Here is an 11,575-nt window from a genome sequence, read left to right on the forward strand (position 1 = left end):
TTGATAGGGTTTGGATGCATGGTTATTAGACCTCTATTAGTTCTACAGCCCGGTAAGGTTATAATGAGCCTTGGGAAGGCTTGAGTTTGTTATAAAGGAGTAGTGTTTGAGGTTTTAGTAAAAACAAAGGGGGATTACTCCCAAGGCGGAGATCATATGCTTGAGTAGCAACATTGATTGAGAGTCCTGATATCCTCATCCTTTTCTTCTATTCCTATTCTAGCTTCAGACCAAGAGTTCCTTTATGGGATTGTTTTATGTTTAGGAGTCATGAGTGTATTAAAAATTTCCATGATCTCCTTATGTTATGCATGTTTTTGAAAGATTCTTATTTTGTATAAAATGGATTTTTCATGTTTTACGTGTCCCACATGTTGCTGTGCATTTAGTATGGTGATGGCATATTTAACTTCATGAGATGATTTTATGAACATGCTTTGTTAAGTTTTTGATGAAATGGCACATTTGCTCCATAATGTTGTGTTGGGCTTGCTTATAGTTGGAAAAGGTAATTCTTCCTATGAATATGTGATTAATGATGTTTAGAAGTGTTTGTGTAGGCTCACTCCCAAGAGGGAGATGGTCTGCCTAGTGTTATGTGCTTATGTGTTGCCATGACTTCTTTATATGATGCATGTTCATGAAAATTTGTGTTTTTGAAAGAAAATGAGTTTCTGTGAATTGTTTCCCTCATGTTGTGGTGCCTTGAGTAAGAATTGCCTATTGAACTTCATGAGGAGATTATGTGAACATGTTTTGACTAGGAGTTGAGAATTCCTCCTTGAATAAAATGCTTTTGAGAAGTAATTGCTTATGAGCTCCATGAGAATATGTGGAGCTTGTTATGACTAGGAGAAGATAGTTCCTCCTACGAACCTAAGATATGTTGCATTTCATGCATATTAGGTTGGTAAATGTAGTTCTTACTTCCTTGTATTGCATTGATCATGTTGAATTGGAGTTGATGATTCCTCCTTTGATTAAGAGCGTATTGTGAATAGTGTATTTTGTGTTGTGCATTATTGAGATGTTTCATGCATGATTTGGCTTCAGGTCTTGAGTCTTTAATTCCAAAAAGTGTTTAAAGTGTCATTCGAGGACGAATGTTCCAAAGTGGGGAATAATGTAGCACCCCGTAATTTAGTGAGTTGAACTAGTGAGTTCTAGAGCCTTTGGTAAGAGTTTTGGAGTGTCGTATGAGGGTTAAAACTTGTAAAATGGTTCCCGTACTTAGAATAGGGGTTTTAGGGGTTAAACTTCCGTGTATGACTCCCCGAGGACCACCCAAGGGGTCCTTGAGGAGGACCCCAAAGCAGTCCCTAAAACTGTCAAAATATAGTGACCTACGGATGGCCATCTACGGCCAGTAGATCAGACCACGACCCGTAGGTCATGGGCATAGGTCAAGGCCTGCACCATGCCTGCAAAGCAAAGCCTCAGGTGCAAACCACGGAGGTGATTGACGTCCAGTAGCTCCACCTACGGTCCGTAGGTGGAGAGGCGTAGGTGCTGCCAGTTTTTGGAGTTTTAGTTTTTAGTTAGGTGTTTGGAAATTAATTAGGTAATTAATTATGGGTTAAGGGAGGTCGGTTAATTAGTTCATTAATCACCTATATAAGATAATAAGACCCTAAACTAAGTCATTAAATCATTATAACCCAAGACCCCAAATCAAAACCCAACTACTATTCCCTCCAAGAATCTTCACTCTAGAACCTCCATTGAAGAACAAAGAAACATATAAATTAAATCTTGAAGGAAGGATCTTTTCAATATGAATTTGGAAGGATTCTACACCTAAGGTATGGGAGTTCTTCATCCTTGGGAAGCTATCACCCAAGGAGCCCTTTCAAAAGCTTTCAACTCAAATATAGAAAACCCAATTAGCTAGGGTTTCAACTCAACTCCATGGATTCCTTTTAAAGTTGCTTTTAAAGGTTGAATTATGTTTGTTTATGAATGTATGATTGATTTTATATGAGTTTAACTCAACTCCTTCAAGAATCCATGAGACCCCCAACCCTAACTATGATTCTTCTTTACATTATGTGATGGTTTTGCAGGTTGGTCCAATTGATTGGATGTGAGTTAATTATGATGTAAATGCATAATCTAAGTATGATTCTACATGTATATTTGATTAAACTAAGATTTCTAAGGTGAATTGATATAGTCTAGGTTTATGTCATGAAAGAGGCAAATTGAGGGTTAGAGGTGACCTTCTAAGATTGATGAACTTCTTCATATAATGCCTTAGATTAGATCACCTAGACTTTAATTGATTTAGGGTAAAGATTCTAGACATGAATTGACTTGATCATGACCTATATGAATGATCATGTTTGTGTAGTGTATGGATTGACTTTATATGTTCCTATATGGCTATAATTGATCAAGAATGAGGCATGTGGTTAGATTACCTTGAGAATTAGGTATACTTGGTGATCATGTGAGGCATGGCTTGAGAGTAAGGCTTGTAATATGAAGATGACTCTTAGGGCTTGAGGGTAAAGATCTAAAATGAATAAACTAAGGGTGTTAAGGCTCCAAGAAGGAAGCCATTATGTATGTTGAATTGTGTATGGCCCTATTGTGAGAAGACTTCATCTACATGACCTCTAACATGAGCATATGAGTTTATGCATGGAATGAATATTGTACTTGAATTATGATTATATCTATGTTTCGTGTATGGAATACTAGATGTGTTGACTCAATATGACCCTTGAATGTAAGATATGATGTATATGCATGATTATGATATTATATGCAAGTTTATGAATACTTTGAGGCTAAAGTATCTATGATGATAATGTTGTTGTTGTGTCATTGTAAGGACAATTATACACACTCCATGCATAAATAAGATTATGAGGTATTTGTGGTGTCAATTGAAAGGCTAAATTCTCATGTGCACCTTTACATACTATTATGCATGAAATGTACATGACCATGGTAATCCACTTGAAAGGTGGAGGTGTTAATTATTGTGTTTATTGTGGTATTGATGCAACATCCTTCTTTCCTATACCCCTACTCATGACTATGTACCATATGATATGACTATGTAAGATATGATATGACTATGTATGATATGTTAAGACTATGTATGATATGTTATGACTATATTAGTAATGTTGTGTTGAATGAAAGGTTATCCTCATGAACACACTATGAATACAATGTGAAAGGTTTACTCACATGTTGATGATTTTAAGTGAAAGGACATTCTCACTTAAGGAATCCATGAGCTATTATGATGTTATGTTGGTTTGAGTGCCTAGTGCATTCTCTTATGACCATGAACTTAAGTAAAGACTTAATATGACTTTTAAAGGGAATTATGCTTAGCACCGAGGTGGTAGGAGTATGAGATGGGTTCCTTCACGCTAGTAGTTGGGTTCCCAATACGGTGTCTCATGAGATGGAAACCTCCACGTTAGTAGTCAAGGTTTTTAGTAGCAATCTCACTATCCCATAACTATGTTCCCACATAGGTATATAGCTAGTGGATCCTCTTTTAAGCTATTATGTACGTTCTACCTTAGGCAAGTAGGACACCTCTTTTCGGTGTGGGGGTAGAAGACCGGATTCCATGTAGCTCACATGGTCTATGTCGGTTAAGGCTAAATCTCCCTAAATGATAAGAATATGAATTATGATAAGAACATGAGCATGTTCTATGTTTCCTCAAGAGGTTTTACTTAGTATGAATGGGGGTATAGGACTTCATTCGTGCATTGCACAAGTAGGCTTTGAGAGTGGGCATGATGATATGTCCCTTTCATGATATAATGATTATGAGTTGAATGTATGCTTTATATGAATTTTGAGCATGAACTATTCTTATGACTTCTTAATGAGCTTTACTTAGTGTGAGTGGGGGTATGGAACTTCACTTCTACATTGCACAAGTAGACTTATAAATGGGTTATGGTGTGGGTTCCTTATACTATGAAGGTATATGAATTATGTATGCATGATATGGGTTATGTATGAAAGGTATGTATGAATGTTAAGGTTGACTTCACTTGTTATAGGTTATGAACATGTATGACCCCTTACTTATTTATGTTGGCTATGAATAAGGTAATGTAAGATGTGTATGTTGTTGGTTGCCTAAGAGTGGTACTTAGTGTAGATAGGATTATGGGATCCTATCTATGCATTGCACAAGTATAGCTTAGGGTTGCTTATGTGGTAGTTCTATTATGATGAGATAATCTTGGTATGTGACTCTGTGTATGAACTATGTCTTGTGAAGATTGGGATATGTACTATGCTTGGGTTGGAGAATATGTTTGTAATGAGATGATATCTCTTATGCTATGATGATTTGTATGTAAGTTGCTTTATGAGTTGCATTCTCCAACTATTTCAAAGATGATGTTCAAAATGACATATATTATGGTTTCAAATGAAATGTCTCTTTTTATGCATGTTTTAAGGATTTTTGTGCATGGCTTCCATACTTAGAACTTTTTGTGCTAACCCCATCTTTCTACATTTTTCTATAAGTGTAGGCTTTGGAGATAATGGATTACATCCTCGTAGCTAGGTTCATAGGAGATCAAGAAGAAGAATATTGGTGTGTCCTTTATGTCTTTCTTTTAAAGTTTTAGATTTTTGTAAGGGATTTATCCCTAAGATTGTATTCAAGAGTTTTATTCCAAGTAATTAGATGGTTTGAGACATAGTGTATAGACTCTATCATTTTTATAAAAGACTTCGATTGTAATGAAATGTTTTAAATTCCGCTCTATTTTTCTATGATCATATGATTATGATTATGATTATGCTAAGGACTTGTATGAGATGCCTTCGGGGTCGAGTATGCCGTGTTACGTCTACGGGGAACTCGTGAGTCGTGACAGGGTGGCATGTCGATGTTTGTCCTTGCAATATCTAATAAACATCAGGAAAAGTTAGAAGTAATACAAGCAAAAGCGCAGAAGAAAAGAGTTGAAGAACTAGTATTCGAATCTCTTTGGCGAGCAAGATCAGGCTCGCCGAAAGGATTTGCTAAAATATTACCAAAAAATGGCATGTCGGCGGTGGGAAGGGCCTTTCGGTGAATCGCCAACAGCATTCAGCAAGCCAGGCTTAACCCGCAGAAAGTTTCAGTGCTTTTAAGGATTAAGGGCGTAGACAAAGGGCGATGAAGGAATACCTTCGGCAAGTCGCCGAGTGCACTCGGCGAATTCAGGCTTCTCGCCGAAAGTTACAGAACCTTTTTCAAGATAAAACATGAAATTAAAGGCGATAAGGGGAACTTCGACGAACCATCGAGTGATTCGGCGAGCTCGACCCAGCTCGCCAAACGACCCAACGCGCCTACTTTCAACCCAACTTCCTAAATTCAACCCTGCAGCCCCTGAAAAAAAACTCAAAACATGAACTCTAACAATTAAGCTAAGACCCATTACACCCATACCCCGAGATACTCAGACTTCTCCCGATTTTGCCAAATTTGGCCATTTGATGACTTTTGCCTTAAGGAATGACATCAACCGCTCCATCATTTGGCAAATTACATCATTTGGCACAAATGCGGGTTACTTACACTTCACCCGACTAGACCCAACAACATGCAAGTACAACCCCACAATTTTTAATCAATTTTAAGGCATAAAATCTCGAGAAATCAACAACAAAGGCATTACGGGAAATATATCAAAATTAAAACAAGCGCACACATATACAATTACAATCAGAGAGGCCCAACACATATCACTAAGATAAAACCACTAGCAAATGAGTACATATTGCCAAAAATGAATTCGGGGTTCGGAAAATCAATCTTAGAAGCCGAATAGATACTTTGAATCGCTAGGAAGCAAAGTAATTCAACTCCGAACACCAATCCGACGACTAAAATACTCTAAAATGCAAAAAGTACGAGAAATATTGTACGGGTGTGAGTTTGGGAAGTTTAAAAGTGAGGGAAAGTGAAAGAGTTTGAAAGTTTAAACCTTTGTTCTTTAAAACCCGTCCAATTCTCGCCCATTCGGCGACATAAGGTTTGCTCGCCGACACGCCGAGTGGGCACTTACCTCGTCGAGTTTTACAGAACCTCCAGTTAATGTGGGGGTCCAAACAGCGGAGTAGGTCGTGATCACCTACCTGGTTGGCGATTCGCCAAGTTGCTCCTTGGCTCGCCGAATTTTACAGACTCCAATTTCAAAATGTCTTGAGTCCAACGGCGGTCCAAGTCGGTCTCGCAAACCTCTTCGGCGAGTTGCCGACTGGACTTCCAGCTCGCCAAACTGCACTTTTCAAACACCTTCCACACTTTGACTTGCACAATCAACACACCATTATTTAAAACTTAAAAAGAAAGAAAATAAAACTTGGGTTGCCTCCCAAGCAGTGTCTTATTTAACGTCGCGGCACGACACATGTCCATGCTCAAACCTCATTTTTGGGGTTGGCCACAATGTCACTAGGCAAACCCCCTTGTTGTCTAGGGTTTAAATGAGACAAGATATGACCCATTTGGGTCTCCAACTGTTTATCGATACTGAATGGGAGGTAACTATATGGCTAAGGGTCAACACATCTTTTTCATTTCTTTCAAAATCTTTTGTGACCCCTCAACTTTGTTGAGGGTGCGAGAAAGCATATCCTCCGACCCACCTCCTTCGGAATCCTTTGGCTTTTGGCGCTCATGGGGAGGAACATATCCATCCTTCTCCCCTTCTCTCTCTTTCCAAGTGGGGTTACGGTCCCTCCACTCTCGATCACGATCCTTCCAACCTTGGTTACCACCCTGCCTCGGGTAGTTTGAATGATAACCACCTCGTTGGTTAGCTAGAAAGTTCACCTCTTCGTTGTACAAAGCCTCAAACTTGGTCTCATTCGGATTAACACACCCGACACCCACGGCATTGACACCTTGAGCACCAGCTCCCATGACATTTTTGGACAAAATGTCAAGTTGTGTCATGATCTTGGCCATGTTCTAGTCCCTCTCTTGGTCTTTCTCCATCTGCTCCTTGGTCAATTTAAACGTGAGAGGGGAGACCTGATCTTCACGGGTGTACCAAGCCCGATTTATTGTGGTCATGCCATCCAAGAGCTGAGCTGCTATCACATAAGGTTGCTGCATCAAACCTCCAGGAGAAAGTTGGTCAGCAACACCCTTGTTTATCGAATCAAAACTTCGGTAAAAATACTGCAGCAACACGTTGTCACGTAACTACAACAAAAATAATATTTAGTGACAATTATTAAATGGCAATAAGCTAATAGCTACTAATTTATTCTCGGCACGCAAATATTACTGGCATTTAATTATTTCCCTCGCGAGAATACTTGTTTACTGGTAATCTAAATAAATCGCCAGCGATAACATGGAACAACAGGGTATTAATTTCAGCCAAAATATTTCATTTGTGAAATAATCCCTCCCCTGCAAATGAAACTAGGGTTTCTCAACTAGTCTCTCTCACCATTGACTACCACATAAGTGAAATTCTCTCTTATTATCGCCCAATTTGTCTATCTCACTATCACCAGCACCAGGTAATCTCTTAGTACTCTTTCTCTCTCATCTCTGTTGCTTTTAGTTTTGATTTTATTGTTGTTGATGCGTTCTATTTATAAAGTGAAAAACTAGAAGTTTGCAAATAAGCTTCTAATTTATGGCCCTTCCCTATTGATGACCCTTCTCCATCGTCGTACTTGAGTTTTATGCAAACTTTTGGTGCAGAGGTGAAAAAGAAGTGTAATTTACGGTATAATTAAAGGAATTTGGTCCTTTGAAAAGTAAATCTAATTTGGTAATTTTATTTGCAATGCTTAGATGTTTCTTAAAATTTGATGAAAGAAGGGAATGAAGGTAAACATTGAGAATATATTCCTAATGCTTGACCAAATAGAAAATAAAACGGTTATGATCAGTGACCTGAATACTTCACTTTACTCTTTTATGGTTCGAATGTCTTTTTCAAGTATAATATTAGAAGAGGAACATCATTGCTATTTGTTGTTTATGTTTTTGTTTCATCAATGTGTTCCAGTAAATTTTCTATTTGTTTTGCTGGTATAGTTTTGATTGAAAGATGTTGTCAATGGTAAAGTTCTAGAGATGATTGCTTTGGAGGTTACTGTGAGAGGTTAATTTTTAAAAAAGCACTACTGAAGTATGAGATGATGGAATGACTAAGTTTGAAAGTGGAGCTTGTAGTATTTATAATGAAAATTAGAGGATGATTTTGGAGAGTGACTAGATGTTACCACACATGAAGTGTATTGCGATATTTCTTAGCAGGATGTTATTATGTGATTGTAGTTTATATATAAAATCCCTATATTTGGTTGTGCACCAATGCACTTAGGTCTTGGTGTTGGAAAGAGATAACACCACAATGTGTTTATGTGACATTCAAAGAGTGAAGGGAGAAAGAAAGAAAAATTAAACAGAGAAACATGTATTGTATGCACTAGTCTTATTGAATAACCCAGTAATCAAGATCAATTTCAATTTAGTATAACTTTTTCTTTGAACAATTGTTCAGCTAAAGCTAGTTTATAGGATCAACTAAATTAAGTATACAACAAGTAATAATTCTTGTAATTCTTGTGGATATATGTAAGTTACATTCATACTAAGTTGTTGAATATAGTTGGGCACAATTTGTTGCTCACAACACGAATTTTAAAATTGCTAATTAAGGACCAACTATGGTATTTGAATTTTTACAGTCAATTTTTGTTGCACTCACACTATTGAACTCTTCACTTGTTGCTTGCTTACTTGACCATTCACTTTTTACATGAGTACGTACATACTCCTTATTTTAGCACATAAACAACATAGATGACCACCTCTACTTATAGGTTGTGATTGAAGGATTTAGTGAAGGTAATATTCTAGAACTACACCTTTTACTTGTTTCTGCTAATATACTTGAATTTAGACATACGTATGCTTTAATTTGGATAAAATTTTCTTTCAGAAACAGTTTTAATGGGAAATGTTCCCTTTCTCAAAGTGAATTGTTATTAGGGAATGGATATTTCATTTTTTGGGGACCTCAGATTTTCAATTTTATGAGTGGAACATCAGCTCAATGCAAGGACTACATATTCATTTTATTTTTTACATATTCAAATAGCATCAGTCCATATACACACAAAAACATATGATCCACTATTGCAATAATAGTGTGATGGAAGAGTACATACAAACTAAAAGACTCATCATATATGACTTGCATGTGTAATGATCAAGTGTTGCAGCAGTTCTACCATGATTTCCTGCTCAAATTTATTTCACTATAATTTATGATGCATTGTGTCCGATTCTCAATAGAATAATATTTTTCTATATGAATTTGAAATGAAATTTAAAACTTTATTTCTTAATTGGAAAAGAAAAGACAACCTCCTAAAGTAATATTATTTGGACCCTTCACTACTAAATTGAAAAAGCTACAATATCATAGTGTTTCTCTGACTTCTGGCTTGGTATACTTGTTTAATTTTTTGTAACTAAATAAGATTAGATTTGATATATTGTTAAGAAAGTTACTATATAGAATTTTTATATGTAGAGAACATCATGTTACATTGCTCTCTGACTGAAACTTTTCTCTTGTTTAATTATTTCCATGTTGATGTTGTTTAGGCGAAATGTTATCGAATGCATGTGTATACACGTCCAGTATCAATTTCTTGATGCTTCATGGGAAACATAAATGATGTCTGAGATAAATTATGGTAATTTTGTGTCTTTTCCTTGAAAGGTAAGAAAATAAATACCGATTTGTTGATTCAGTTGCATGTTGTTTGCTAGTTAATTGAGAGTTAGTACCATTCATGTACTCATGTGTCTCGTGTATGGTACTAAATAAAGAACAGTTAAGCCTGTGAGATTATTGTAATCAGGGTAGCAAGATAACTTTTTATGCTTTGAAGGATCCCTCATCTTCCTTGGAATTTCTAGGTATAACCAGCAGTCCGTGCTTTGGATGTCTTCCTCTAAACTAGAATTACTTGGCGTAAAAGTGAAGAAAATGGTGTCAGAAGCTGGATTGTGAAAGTCTCATAAATAACACTGGTCAGGAGACCATATCATGTTTCTTTGGAAGCCCTTATGGGCCAACTTAAACACATTCTCAAGGTATAAGTCTTAGAAGGATGAAAATTAAGAATTCAATTCGTGTATTGTTTCAAAATTTCTTACCTTGACTAATTCGTGGAAATTTGCAGGCAAGAAGTACTCGTGGTGATCAATGAAGATAGTGAATCAGTCTATCTTCAGAGAGCTCATTATATTGCTAGTGCAACAAATTATACTATCATTTCTTTGTTGCTTTCGAGAATTCGGTAGATCTCGCCATGCTGAATGTTGTCCTACCCTTTCACGGATTATGAACTTAAGATATTTTGTGCTTACAGCTACATATTGAAGCATATGCAACCAGAGGAAGAGGCAGTAATAAGCTCCTTAAAACAATTATATGCCAGCAACAATAACTTCAGTGCTGAAGATATATCTGTTAGAAGAAAGGATTGGATTGAAGTAGTTAATTTTTTTCCTCTCAAGTTGATAGTTTCAAATTAGAGATTTTAGGTTTTTTTTTTGTTGTAATTTTTAATGAAATACATTATGTTTTTAGAATGAATATAAGTGTGTTTAATTAGATTTTTTTTTTTTATATTTTCATTCATATTTTTAGGCTTGAATATTATTATGCTTAGGTCAACCTGAAAAATAGGTCACAGTTTTTATCGTATAGTAGGAATTAAACAAAAAAATATATAGGTGATTTAAGAGCAGTTTTAGTTACCATTATAATAGCCGGTATAAGAGGCCTCCTTCAGTGAAAATTATGAATAGGTCTTTAACGGCGATAAAAAGGCAGCTAAATCAATGAGCTAGCACAAATATGAGGCACTTTCTAGTGGTCATTGTAATTGCCAGTAGATAAATGCCTCAAAAAATAATGATTTTTAGTGGCAAAAAATCATATCTTTACCAGCATTTGGTTTAATCACCGCTAAAACTTTTAGCAACGCTGGCTTCAACGGCAAATGATCAATTGCTGGTAAAAGATTTTGCGGCAATTTTTATTGCTGCTAAAGTTAATATATATTGCCTCTAAAGACAATTTTTGTAGTATGGAACCATGGGTTGGGCATTGTAGCACCTACTTCTTGAATCGCAGCCAAGTCTCATGAATTGGCTCACCCTCCAACTGCTTAAAGCTCTGAATGCTGTCCCGAAGTGTCATCATCTTCGAAGGAGGAAAAAATCGCACTTGAAATGCGGTGACCAGCTCCTCCCACGAAGTGATTGATTCATGTGGCAATTCAGTCAGGCACTTACATGCTTCTCCCATCAATGAGAGGGGGAACAACCTCAACCAAACCGACTCTTGGGATATGTTCTTGAAGGAGAACGGTCCGCAAACATCCACGAAGTTCTAATATGCTCATGGGGATCCTCATGAGCCAAACCACCGAACAACCCCTTCAATTGCAAGAGCTGCAACATAGTACTTGTGATATGGAACACCGTGTTCCCTTCAGCCGGAGGCAAGCGAATGACACCAATTCCACCCCATAA

The 11,575-nt window shown here is 36.8% G+C and overlaps 1 long non-coding RNA gene across 2 annotated transcripts; it reads left to right on the forward strand.

Annotated features, from left to right (window-relative positions):
• The first annotated feature begins 7,293 nt into the window (after window positions 1-7,293).
• Window positions 7,294-10,649, forward strand: LOC102581234 (uncharacterized). 2 transcript variants are annotated; one of them, XR_368201.2, is made up of 4 exons: window positions 7,294-7,524; window positions 9,632-9,749; window positions 9,950-10,126; window positions 10,216-10,649. It is a non-coding gene; the product is annotated as an uncharacterized lncRNA (long non-coding RNA). The 2 variants fall into 2 exon arrangements; XR_368202.2 differs by lacking the exon at window positions 9,632-9,749.
• The last annotated feature ends 926 nt before the right edge of the window (window positions 10,650-11,575 follow it).

This window comes from Solanum tuberosum, unplaced genomic scaffold, assembly GCF_000226075.1.
Source record: "Solanum tuberosum cultivar DM 1-3 516 R44 unplaced genomic scaffold, SolTub_3.0 scf00270, whole genome shotgun sequence".
In the NCBI taxonomy this organism is placed as follows: domain Eukaryota; kingdom Viridiplantae; phylum Streptophyta; class Magnoliopsida; order Solanales; family Solanaceae; genus Solanum; species Solanum tuberosum.